The sequence below is a fragment of the Pinus tabuliformis genome, chromosome J, assembly GCF_031772625.1.
Source record: "Pinus tabuliformis cultivar Carrire ecotype Pingquan chromosome J, CPIR1, whole genome shotgun sequence".
Classification (NCBI taxonomy): Eukaryota; Viridiplantae; Streptophyta; class Pinopsida; order Pinales; family Pinaceae; genus Pinus; species Pinus tabuliformis.
The window spans coordinates 1,263,191,961-1,263,205,859 of NC_142295.1; the positions used below are offsets into that span (position 1 = coordinate 1,263,191,961).

The following is a 13,899-nucleotide window of genomic DNA, read 5'->3' on the forward strand; positions in this document are numbered from 1 at the left end:
GCTTCGAGTGATTTCTTCGACCAGCTTGCAAGGAACTCTGGTTTCTAATTCAAATTTCCGTCTTTACATTATATTCACGTTTACATGGTATATAGATGAGAAAACCTTGCATATTTTGTCTTTATTGGTTTGGAATCATGGTTTTAAATCTTAAAAATAGCTTTTTTTTATTAAAAACTAATTATTTCATGTATTTTTTAAAGACGGGTTCATTTAGACCTGACTAGTCCTGGTTTGACCGGTTCCAGTTTGAAACCCGATTTATTAAGTGGACCGGTCCAGTCACTAGTTCCGGTTTTTAAAAATATGGTTGAGAAGGATTTCAATTACTGCTTGTGGTTTAAGGAATCGTGGAAATGGGACATACCATAGAAACTCAAATGCTTTTGTTGGTTGGCACTACACAACCGCATCCTTACTTGGAAGAATCTTCAACAAAGGGGCTTTATTGGTCCAGGTATTTGTCTGATGTGCAAGCGGGGGAATGAAGATGTTGATCATTTGTTGCTTCAATGTGCATTTGTTATGGCAGTCTGGGAGGGGGTTCTGGATGCTTTTACATTATTTAGTCAATCTGGAGGGGTTGGAATGCACTAATTTGTTAACAGAAAGTTGCAATTGTGCAGGAAGTTATCATTAAGTCTGGTGCCTATGTTGCGGAAATAAGGCCGACTAAAAAATTCAGATTCCTAGGTATCTGGAAGGACTTTCCAGTGGGGTTTTTTGATGGGGCATGCTTGCACAGAAAATGTGATTCCGGTGCAGTCATTCTATTGGAGTCGGACAACTTTTACCATTTATGTTGGGAGGGAGGTCATGGGACCAACAATAGAGCTGAAATTATCGCTTTATGGGGTGTCCTCATAGGAGCGAAATGGTTGGGACTAGAGAGCTTATTTGGAGAAGCTAAGGGCATAATTGATTGGGTCAAGAATTACATTCTATTGGAGTCGGACAACTATTACCATTTATGTTGGTAGGGAGGTCATTGGACCAACAATAGAGCTGAAATTATCGCTTTATGGGGTGTCCTCATAGGAGTGAAATGGCTGGGACTAGAGAGCTTATTTGGAGATGCTAAGGGCATAATTGATTGGGTCAAGAATTACACTCTGTTTAATCCTCCTATTTTATCAAATTGGATGAGGTGGATTCAGCACCTGGTAAGTACTTTCCAATAGATAGATTTTGGTCATATATATAGGGAACAAAACCAGATTGTCGATCTACTTTCAAAGCAAGGCATCACAAAGGAACCTGGTAAGATTCATTTAGCAACTTTTATTCAAGATGTAATGACAAATGTTGAATGCATTAGTTTTACTTAGGAGGCCACTGATGATATGATATGGAAACATAAGAGAAATTATGCTATGGGTATTTTGAGGGTTAAGATGTTGGATACACATGTTGTAAACTTGTGTGTTTTTTGGACAATATGATCTGGAAACATAAGAGAAATTATGCTATGGGAATTTTGGGGGTTAAGATGTTGGATACACATGTTGTAAATTTGTGTGTTTTTTTGGACAATACGCAGTTTAATTTAATTTGATATAGATGAATATAGGGTAGATCACAGAGAGAAACTCTAAAACGGAAAGGAAATAGACATGAGAGATTTAGGAGACATGAAAAATTTTTATAGACAGATACAAGATCATGTACAAGAAACAGAAAATCTTACCGATAAGAGAAGCTATGCTATGGGTATTTTGGGGGTTAAAATGTTGGATACACATGCTGTAAATTTGTGTCTTTTGGACAATATGTAGTTTAATTTGATATGGATGAATATAAGGTAGATCACAGAAAGAATCTCTAAAATAGTAGAAAGAAAATAGACATAAGAGATACAAAAAAATTCTTATAGACAGATACCATATCATGTACTCTCTTTTTGTATTAATAAAAAGAATGAAAAAAAATCTGAACACCTCCACGATTACACTGGACATTAATACTGACTCATTTTCTTCGCACTCAACCGAAGGGACATCATCTTTCACACCCTGAGAACTACAACATAATTTCTCGTCTTTGCTCTGTCGCATAATTGCCGGCACTGGTTGCTTGACCTTTTCCATCTGTTGTTTCAATGATTTGCCGCAAAACATTTGCCCAGGAACTACAAGAAAATACACCCCAAAGTGAATTTGTGCAGGCCATCTTTGCAGGACTGAAAGGCGTCGGTGTAATTTCGACATTGCTATTCTTGATTGAATGATCTTCATCTTCTGCCGAATCGGTAACATTATTGTCAGAGTTTTTCTCTATACAAAGCCCGGGAAACGAGTTGGATGGAGCCGAAACCTTCAGCTCAGGAACCACATGGGATTGGGGGGTGTCATTGAATGATGGGCTAACTAGATCAAGGCTATTGGAATTGGTTGTCAGAATTAATGATGACGATTTGGGACTTGCAGAGGGCTCTAAGGTACCGCTCATAGGAAAGAATTCAACATCGTGTGCATTCAATTCAATTATATCCTCATCCCGGCAGTCATTCATATTTTCTCGCTGTAGAGAACCCTCAAAGACTTCAATCGATTCTCTGTTTAAATGAGAGAGATTCCAACTGATATAGCCCCCAATTTCTTTGGGGGATGCTGATGAGTACCACTCTGTGTTTATATACACTGTAACCCTGTGGGGTTTTTGAATAGCTTCTACGACTATATATCTCCTGTGTAGCAGTGGCAAGCGTATTCACATGCAGCATTTGTTGGCAATGATCACTGAGATCATCGATGGATAACTCTGCTAAAACTGATTCCAGTAACATCATTTTTAAATCAAATACTGCTTGATAATCTCATATATGGCATTTGAATAAAATGGTGGGTGGCAGTGGAATCATGTATTTATGGTGTGCACAGGAAACTGCAACTGAAAACATTGAATATGTGTAGAGAAAAGTAGGGTTTCCCCTTTTTCTATCAACAGGTAGGGTTTGTTGAGAAGAGAAAATGTGTTGAGTGGCATTTCACTAAGCGGGAATGTTGGGATTCAACGTTGATTGCGCAGTTGTTGCATACACGACCATGAAATTTATGTAAGCAAAGGAATTGGGAAATGCAGTGGGGTTTTACAGATATGTGATGTCTGTAAGTATAAACTCTTTGAACAACAATAACAAAATGTAGAAATTCCATCTAAAAAGAATAAGTAGAAACTTGAAATTCTGGCTAGAATATAGAGTAAACCTTGTTGGACTACGTTTTTGGGTTGACTCTCCAATTGCGATACAACCCTAGCATTCACAAGTTGCTATAGAAAATGTTTGTGTCTCTTGTAAGGACAAACAAGCCAAATATTGGTGAATATTGAAAAGAACCAAATGATGATATGGCCATTCTTGACTACATTTAAAATATAAGACAGTCATAAATTAGAATAAAATCTTATAAAATAGAATGACCAAAGTAAATGAATGAACTCTAAAATAGAATACCACTTGAGAAACATCAAAAGGCTCTATTCCTGTCCAAAGACAATACCACTAGAGAAAGATCCATAATCATTGCTTGAGCTACTTGAGCTACTGGATGCTAACTGCTATTGTCTCTTTCTCAATATCAACACTAGGGAAGTTTGTTGGAGGCATCTCATCCCCACCAACATCAGTAGATTCATCGCCAGCGTCACAACCTACACATGTACATATGCTTACATGAACAACAGTAACGAAACGCATAAATTCCATCTAAAAAGAATAAATAGAAACTTGAAATTCTGGCTAGAATAAAGAGTAAACCTTGTTGAACTACGTTTGTGGGCTGACTCTCCAATTGTGATACAACCCTAGCATTCACACGCTGCTACAGAAAATGTCAGTGGCTCTCGTAAGGACAAACAAACCAAATATTGGTGAACATTGAAAAGAACCAAATGACGATATGGCCATTCTTGAGTGCATTTAAAATATAAGACAATCATAACACTAGGATAGCATACCGCAGGATTAGGAAGCCTTGCTGAAGCCTGGGTATTTCTGGTGCCTTCACCTATCTCTTTGAGGCAATTGAAAACAAGGTTCTGTAGCTCCCATAAACAATCATCATCAAAAGCATCAATATCAACTTCGGTTTCCTCCTCATTCTAACTTAGACCAATGTGCTTCTTTAAGAATGTAATTATGGGTACCACCATCTCATCTGGTTATTGTTCAAGATCCTGACAAAGCTTCTTCTTTTCGTTAAATGACATCGGGTGTTTGCATTTGTCAACCTTCTGTTTCTGCTGACTTGGTACATCTGAGAGAGGAGCAGAATTTGGAGGTTGCACCTTTGGCTTATTTCTTGTTTCTATAATTTTGTTACTATGTTGTTACTTCTTGGTTGGAATAAGTTGAACATTCTGAGTTAATTTTCTATAAACTTTATCTCCAGCCAAATCCCCTGTAACCTCCAACGCATAAGGGTAATCAGGAAGCATATTGTATGAAGTCCTAGCTCATACCTTTTTAGATTTTTTTCATGATGGAATTCCTGTTGAGGTTGTTTTGAAATTGGTATCTCTCATGAGTTAGAATAAGGAGAGAGGCCATTCAATGTATGAGCCAGGGCTTTGTCTTCCGCCAGAAGAAAGAAACCCTTGCCAAACGTAAAAACCCTTGTATGAGCCAAGGCTTTTTCTTTTGCCAGAAGAAAGAAACCCTTGCCAAACGTAGAAACCCTTGCCAACCGTTCCAAGAGCAAAGGCAAGTACTCCTATGGGCGGAACAGAGCATATGAACGCCCAGTTAATTTTCTTGAAATTACATATGCTTACATGAACAATAGTAATGAAATGCAGAAATTCCATCTAAAAAGAATAAATAGAAACTTGAAATTCTGGCTAGAATAAAGAGTAAACCTTGTTGAACTACGTTTGTGGGCTGACTCTCCAATTGTGATATAACCCTAGCATTCATAGGCTGCTACAGAAAATTTCAATGGCTCTCGTAAGGAAAAACAAACCAAATATTGGTGAACATTGAAAAGAACCAAATGACGATATGGCCATTCTTGATTACATTTAACATATAAGACAGTCATAGCACTAGGACAACATACCGCAGGATTAGAAAGCCTTGCTGAAGCCTGGGTATTTCTGGTGCCTTCGCCTATCTCTTTGAGGCAATTGAAAATAAGGTTCTGTAGCTCCCATAAATAATCATCATCAAAAGCATCAATATCAACTTCGATTTCCTCCTCATTCTGACTTAGACCAATGTGCTTCCTTAAGAATGTAATTATGGGTATCGCCATCTCATCTGGTAATTGTTCAAGATCCTGACAAAGCTTCTTCTTTTCGTTAAATGACATCGGGTGTTTGCATTTACCATGTAGTCATAGATCAACAAGTTGCCATGTGGCGAAAGAGAGTACCCATGCAAACTGACAAGATTCTGATGTTTGATACTTCCAACAGTGTCTAACTCAGTTTCGAATTCCCACAAGCTTTGTGGATAGTGTGTGTATAGTCTTTTAATAGCAACTGGCTTACAGTTCTTAAGATCACATCTGTAAACTGTGCTTGTAGCACCATTGCCAATTATAAATTTCTCATTTGTATAGGGCCATATCCATGTGCAATATTACAAGCCTTGGAGAACCTGGTCAGGACATGCAAGAATCTTTTAACAAGAGGCATAGATATTGATGGTAAGATGATAGCTTTACTCTGAGAAATAACAAATTTGAAATGAGGCATAATACCTTGACCCGTTTTGCTTGATGACCCTTTAGTGAATGGTTTATGTTGATTTGAAAGGTAGAGAGCGATGGTGATTACACACACTAATATCACTGAACCCAATGAGATGCAAACAATAGCTGTTGTTGACACAGAAGCTGTCCATTTACACAATCAATAGATAACACTATCAATATAATCTAAAGGATATTTAATACAAATCTATGGAATCTGATTTGTAATATCTAGTTCTGTTTTCACCTTTTGGTTGTCTGGCAGATATCCCACAAAGTGATCCAATCCAATAACCACAGAGACCTGGATTTCCAAAAAAACTGAGGCAAAAATCGTTCCCATCAGATAAAATGTACAGACTTGACAATATCAAGAAGAAAACTGAATTTGATCTAGAAATAAAATGTGTTCATTATATCTACACCTTTCTGGGGTAAACCTTGTAAAGTTCTGCGTGACAGGAATATTCCCAGACAAATTGTTGTAGGAGAGGTTTGTGTAAAACAAATTGATCGTTTCCAGTATGAATAACTACGAGTTGATATACGAGGATTATTTCCTCTGTAATTTCACGATGAAATGAACAAAAAATAGCACCAATTCAGGCAAATTCTTACAGAGTAGTAAGGCTAAAGCAGTTGGTCAACTGCCATGGCATCTCCCCTGATAAACTGTTGTTATTCAGTATCCTGTATATTATCCATTTACAGAGTTATTTTCAGAATAATTGTGAAGGTATTAATAAATTATAATTTAGGGATCACTCCAAGGAACTTACAGTGAGACCAAATTTTGTAGTTGTCCAAGTTTTGAAGGAATAGGACCCGATAATTGGTTGGCAGAAAGGTCCCTGCATTGAAAAAATACCGCACTATGTTACTGTTTTGATGAAGTGGCTAGGGCACACCAGAAAGAGATGTAGAAAGAACTAGAAAATAGAACTAGTTCACAAGCTACACAAATCAAATACTAAGGACTTACATATCCCCGATACTTCTCAAGTTTCCCAAGTCTGCAGGGAGAAACCCACTCAGTTTATTTCCACTCAAGTTCCTTGAATTCATAATCCAATAGAAATCATGGGATTAATATAACTCTCACCCATTAAGCTTTTCATAATCCAATGGGGTTAAAAATAAATATAAATTTCACACATAAAACTTGTAGCTTAATAATTCAAAAACATTTCTACATACAAGACTTACAATTTTAATAGATGTTCCATGTTCCCAATAGATCTCGAGATAGGTCCAGATATATTATTGTTAGAAATGTCCCTAAAAATTCACATCACATCACAGGGAAATAAAAATGTAAGGACTACCCTTGCAGCTATTATGTTTTTAGATATAGTTCTAAAAGAGAACCTTAGAAGCCTTAACCAAGACATTAGAATAACTAAAAATCACAATCTGTCTAAATTTATAATATGCCCCAGCTCTACAGGAATTGCTCCCGTGATATTGTTGGAGGACATATTTTTGTAAAAGCAGCAACGTTATCCATTAGTCATATTGAATATGCTTAATGCAATTCAAGAACTCATTATTTTATAGGTCAATTTAGAATATGGCCCAGGATTACTTACAGATAAGTTAGCCTGTTAAGTTTTTGAAATTCCAAAGGAATAGTTCCATTCAAACGGTTGCCATGCACATTGCTACAGGACAAAGGACAATGAAGGCACAACGTTAATATTGTTAGCTAGTGGGAAATTATGCTCCGCAAATTCATCACTTGGCTTGAAAATTATATCACTTACAAGAAAATGAGAGCAACACATGAACTAATATTCTCTGGGATCGGACCTTCAAGTTGATTTCTGGCAAGATTTCTGTCTCAAAAAAAATACAACCTTGGAATGTTAAATACTTACAGCAAGAATCCAAAAGATATCATAGATTAATGTTTAGTGTATGGGAGGTTTCAAGATATTTCTATCATTTTTATCTCCACTTTCTAGAAAAAGGTTTGGACACAAACTTACAATTCGAACAGCTGTTCCAAATTCCCCAGCTCGGGTGGAATTTGCCCAATCAGCTGATTGTCATTTAGCTGCCTACATATGCGTACAACCGTTGGCTATCAAAGAGCTATTTCTTATCATGCACGTCCAGTTTCCATTTCTTACATATCAATCATCACAAAATATGTGATTGGAATCTCTTACAGGTATCCCAGCTTTGTCATGTTCCCCAATTCTGGCGGAATAGATCCCGTGAGATTATTACTGTGTAAATATCTGAGTAGTGCAAAAGAAAGAACAACAGAATCAGCTTCTTGAAAATTGAACATAAAGGAAATTTATAGTCAAAAAGTAATGGACTTTCACAAACCCAGATGGTAACAATTCGAGCATTAACTATGCAAGCAACTCACAGTTTATCAGTGTAAGTCAAGTTGCCTAGAATCGAAGGAATTGTTCCAGTAAGATGATTATCACTCAAATCCCTGTAATAAATGTTAAATGTATCAGTACACTAAAGCTTACACCATAATTATATAATCAAGTTTTTGCCAAACGCCACAAAGCATTTATCAATGAATGAAGGAATATTGATTGATTCTGCATAAGAAATATATTGACAATATCCAAAATCATTATGGATTCTTATTGATCTAGGCTTCCACGCAATTAAATGTAAGAGATTATAATTTAATCCGATTACAGGAAAATTTTGGACAAGTTGAGATCCAGAAAACACTGTACTTATAGAACAGTAAGAGCCTGCATGAGACCAATTACTTCAGGTATCCTTCCGGTCAGCTTGTTTCCTTGTAATGACCTAGGATAACCACTTTAAAATTAGGGTAGGACAACTAAAGCAACCAAATTAATGATGTCGGTTGAATAGTGCATACCATGCAATGAATTGCATTACTTAGACAACCTGCATAATCTCATATCCCTGCCTATTCAACACAAAATTCCTGATACTAGAACACAGTTCAGTCCTGGAAATATCTCCACTTACAGAGTAGCCACTTGTAGAAACCCAATATTGAAGGGGATCTCTCCGGTAAGTTGATTGTATGATAAGTCCTTGATAAGAATACCAACCCCAATTCAGCAAGTAATTGAGATCACGAGTCTTGCATCAAACCATACATTTACACCCGTTTGTTCATTTAAAATCCAGTTAGGAAAATCAGAAAACATACAAAACTGCATAGCTTGTACAGTTGCCAATATTCTCAGGAATGGTCCTTGACAAGTTGTTGCCTCTCACATCACTACATAAGAGAGATCAAAGTAGTTGATTAGAAACATTTAAGCTACCACGAAGAATCCTTTAGGTAAAATTCGTTAATGCATTGAAAACGCTGCATCGAGATACATAAATTTAAAGATAAATGCTCTGTGACCGCCAAATCCTTCTTCTTCTTTTCGTTAAATGACATCAGGTGTTTGCATTCTTCAACCTTCAGTTTCTATTGACTTGGTACATCTGAGAGAGGAGCAGAATTTGGAGGTTGCACCTTTGGCTTATTTCTTGTTTCTATAATTTTGTTACTATGCTGTTACTTCTTTGTTGGAATACGTTGAACATCCCGAGTTAATTTTCTATAAACTTTTTCTCCAGCCAAAGCCCCTGTAACCTCCAACGCATAAGGGTAATCAGGAAGCATATTGTATGAAGTCCTAGCTCATACCTTTTTAGATTTTTTCATGATGGAATTCCTGTTGAGGTTGTTCTGAAATTGGTATCGCTCATGAGTTAGTATAAGGAGAGAGGCCATTCAATGTATGAGCCAGGGCTTTCTCTTCTGCCAGAAGAAAGAAACCCTTGTTAAATGTAAAAACCTTGGTATGAGCCAGGTCTTTCCCTTCTGCCAAAAGAAAGAAACCCTTGCCAAACATAAAAACCCTTGCCAATGGTTCCAAGAGCAAAGGCAAGTACTCCTATGGGTGGAACAGAGCGTATGAGCGCCCAGTTAATGTTCTTGAAATCAAGGGGTGTTTCTTGATATTGGTGGCTCCGCGGGCCAAGCCGAGGCGCCTCCTCGGGTCTTTTACCTGAAGCCATTTTATCAGATCCTGGGCTGTGTTCCATTGCTCGGCTTCAACCCGCCATCTCTCTGCCCGACCTATGTTGCTCATATCGGCCACCCATTTTATTAGGTTAACTTTGCACTATCAATTTGGTTAACACGGGCGGTTATTACATGACACTGTACCAATCCGATGGTACACCTTTCTCCAATCGTCTAACACTTGATCTGACAGTGTAGACCGATGAAAAGTGGCAGATAGGGGAGTTGATTTGAGAGAGAACGCCTTATAATGTAAATATCATTATTATTAATAATAAATTATGGTATATTTTCGCAAAGAATTTAATATTCGCAACCTGCCTAAAAAATGATGGTATATTTTCACCCCCAAAAAAATAATATTATTCACTATTTGAAAGATGACAATGCAGAATATGGATATGGATCAAGGTAAAGTAGCGCTATTTATGCCTTTTTTTATTGACTCCAGCCTTTACATTCCCGCTTCTAAATAGTCAACGCCAACAGAGTTCTCTCACAGCTCGAATAAAAGGCCTTTCCTTTTGCATGAGAGCTCCTATTATCTAAAGCCCTTTCTTTCCATTCATCTAGGCCTTTCCTTATTCATTAAGACTTGTGCCTAAGGTTAAGCCCCGCCCGCATTGGGGAAGGTGCCCACAACATGCTATGGGAAAAGCTCCCTACGTATGCCAAGAGGGGATTAGCCCTTCGGAAGATATAGCTATTGCGTCCTTCGGAGCAGTCGCAAGTACCAGCTGCATAGGCAGATCATTCAGTAGTACTTCGTGTTTTTCGGAGCAGTCGCAAGTACCAGGTGCGTAGGCAGATGATTCAGTAGTACTTCGTGTTTAAGTGTTTCCTCATTTCTCTCTTGCTATGGTTCTCCAATGACGCGAGCAGGGGTTAAATTTGACGGGTGACCCTACCCATCAAGGAATTTTTTTATGACGTTTTTATTTTTAAACTGCCCATCATATGACTTTTAAAATTTATTTGTACAAGTTTTATCTAATTTCAAATTGTACAATAAAAGAACAATAGTTGTGAAATAATTTTCAAACCAAAAACATAATGTGCATGATTTCTCGGTTGGATACAACGACCTTTTTGGTGGCTCCCAGCCTTTCCCAACAACCGACTTTGCAGACAAAAAGTTGTGTTCAACCTCATTTCGGACAAAACCCAACAGTCTAATGCTATTTACTGCACAAACCGCTATTGAAAGTGCAATCCAATTTTTTACAACAAATACAAAACAAAGCTCAATTTTTTACATAACCCACTACTGAAAATTCAGCTGGTTTAATATCCCAAAACATATCTTGAAGATCTAATGTCAACACAGAAAGAAACCGGGACTCCAAGTAATCCGTCTCGAATTCGTTTACAGTTTAGTTTTATTAGATACGTTAGTACATCTAACATCTCTTGTCGTTGTAGACTGTAGTATAGTGATGACTCGATGAGTATTCCCGCCTATCACGCAGCCTGCGGGTGACCCGGGTTCGATCCCCGGCAACGGCGAGTTTTGATTTCCAATTTCTTCGCGGAAATCAATTGCAAACGGCGTGTTTTGTTTTCCAATTTGCTCGCGGTAATCAATTGCAAAATAACTAATATTTAGTATTTGGTTTTCCAATTTCAAAATTAATTATTCAGTTTTTACCACATTTTCTTGCTTCAACTTACATCAACCAATATTACTATGGTGTTGTAAGACTTAACAGAAGGCATTCGAAATCAAACGAGTCCAAAACCACAACAGACATGATCTTGATCGAATATGGAATCAACATGTCGAGTCAATAATATTCACGGGAATCAAAGAAAATAAGCCCATCACGGATTTTGCCATCATTGTGATTTTAACTAATTCAGAAATGGAGGAAGGCAGCATTACTAAAACCATTGCAATTCAAAAATGAAAGAAATATACTAGCAAAACGAAAGTAATCTTATAGGGATATTTGTAATAATAGTTAAAAAATATTCTATACATTAAAGTTAAATTCAACTATGTAAAACAGTGTTGCTCATATTTTCACAAAAAATCTGAACATCAAATAGATATTTTGGGAACATCAAATGATAATGGGTAGGAACTAGGAAGTAGTGAAAGAGGGATTTTGCGAAACAGTGAACCAAAGTAATAAACCATCCTTAAAATTACTGCGTACCTTTTGGCTGTTGAAGAGCGTCTTCAAAAGAAGAGTTTTTCCGGATCCACCCTTGCCAACAACGCCAATGCTCTTCGCCTTGGGTTCAATGACAGAAGTTGAATCATAATCTCCACCACTATCTAACGTCAATACCCTGATCCGTCTATCAACTTTGATTCTATACTAAGGCTTTGAATTCCTTGAGCTTTGCAAAATATAAAGAGTGGACTTAGCAGTGTTCCTAATATTCTACGGGAGTTAATTAGCCATTTTAAAACATATATAACACTATTAAATTCGAAATCTATATGTATTGGAACTATATTTTAAACCATATTCTACGTTTGGACATATGCAACATTCTGAATTCATTTAGGTCTTGTTGTCCATAGGCGGAATTCTGAACAATAAACTCCCCTCCTCTAATGTGCAACATCAAAGCGAAGATTTAGTTCAATTGCATCTGATAAACATACCTGTTGCTGAAGAGCCTAAATATGCGAAACGCAGCAATAAACAGGATCCTGGAGCCGACCCCCTGTCTCATACAATACGCTAACTACTGCATCATATAGTTCTTGAACAGGCAGTTGCATCAACAGGTTAGAGAAGTTGCTCGCTCCGAAGACCTTATGTATAGCACCAAACTGGTGTGCGCCCATTTAGTCAGAGCATAAGTAAGGAGCCAATACACAGCCTTTCACACACTTTCTCCTCAGAAACTTGCATGCTCCGCAAGGTGCCCCTCCGCCTTCCATATTGATACTGTACTGCCGAGCCTTCGGGTTTCGGGGAAGGGATTCGAGCGGGAGTAAATAATCAGAAATAAGCACAGCCTGCAGAGGGCGTGACCGGAAGCGGCATAAGCAGGACTCCGAATGTGAATTGAATGCTAATTTGATAACTGGTAAGCGGTAAACCCGAAGGGCAGAATGTGTTAAATGTTAATTGAATGCAAAATCTGCATCCTGATCTGATCACTGTCACACGGCGGTACACCATATTAAAAATGCGATAGGTTAAATATATATAAAGAAAAATTATAAAAAAAAAATTAAAACTTTTAATTTTTATACATGCCCGTCAATATGACGGTTTTGAAAATGGATGGCAAGTTCGGCATGACGTGGAGGTTCAAAAATAAAACGTATTTTACTGGTAAAAATGCAAAATACGTCCATACGGGCGTCAAATTTAACCCCTGGACGTGAGCTTGCCGTCTGTGACCAACTAAGATGCCTATTAAATTTTATCCTTATTTTTATATAAGTATTTAATTGATGTAATTATATATATCTATATATATATAAAATTATAAGGAATATGATATTAAAAATATATATATTTATTATTATTTAAATTAAATATATAATTATTTTTATATAAGAGTTAAAGTGTGTATATATATATATAGAGATAGGGTTATTATTTTAATATTCATTTATTTTTATATACTTGTTAATGTAAAGTTATTTGGTATATAATAATTTAATTAATATACAATTATTTAATAATAATAAAATATATAATTGTTAATAATAAATATGATATCGAAATAATTTTAAGTAAGTATTATTGTTATTAATTATATTTTAGATTAGATATATAGTTTTATCATAAAATAAAATAAGTTTAATTTTAATAAATTTAATTAGTTAGATTTAATAAAAATAAAATAAGTTCATACAATGTTGGATAGTTGGTGATGGGTGTTTTTTTCTTAGATGTTATGTGATCCATTTAATTAGGGGCAGGAAGTTATTTAGGGACATAACCATGATATAACTATAATTATTGTGAATTTAAAAGAAAATATATTTAATAAAATTAAAATAAATTTTATTGGAGTTGTCTTTATTGTTTGTGGAAAAGTTTGAGGTGAAATTTCAATTTTTGTTATTCAAATTGGTCTAAAAAACCCTTAGGGTATTTAGATTGTGCAGGGGTTACCCACGGAACTTGTGATTTCAATAAATTCCTGCGGGATTTTAGAGAAATTAGACCAGAAAAACCCATCGAAAAAGCTTCA

General features: G+C 36.4%; 1 pseudogene; it reads right to left on the minus strand.

The window, feature by feature from the left end:
* Positions 1 to 2,019: 2,019 nt before the first annotated feature.
* Positions 2,020 to 9,749, minus strand: LOC149231848 (uncharacterized; annotated as a pseudogene).
* Between the last annotated feature and the right edge of the window lie 4,150 nt (positions 9,750 to 13,899).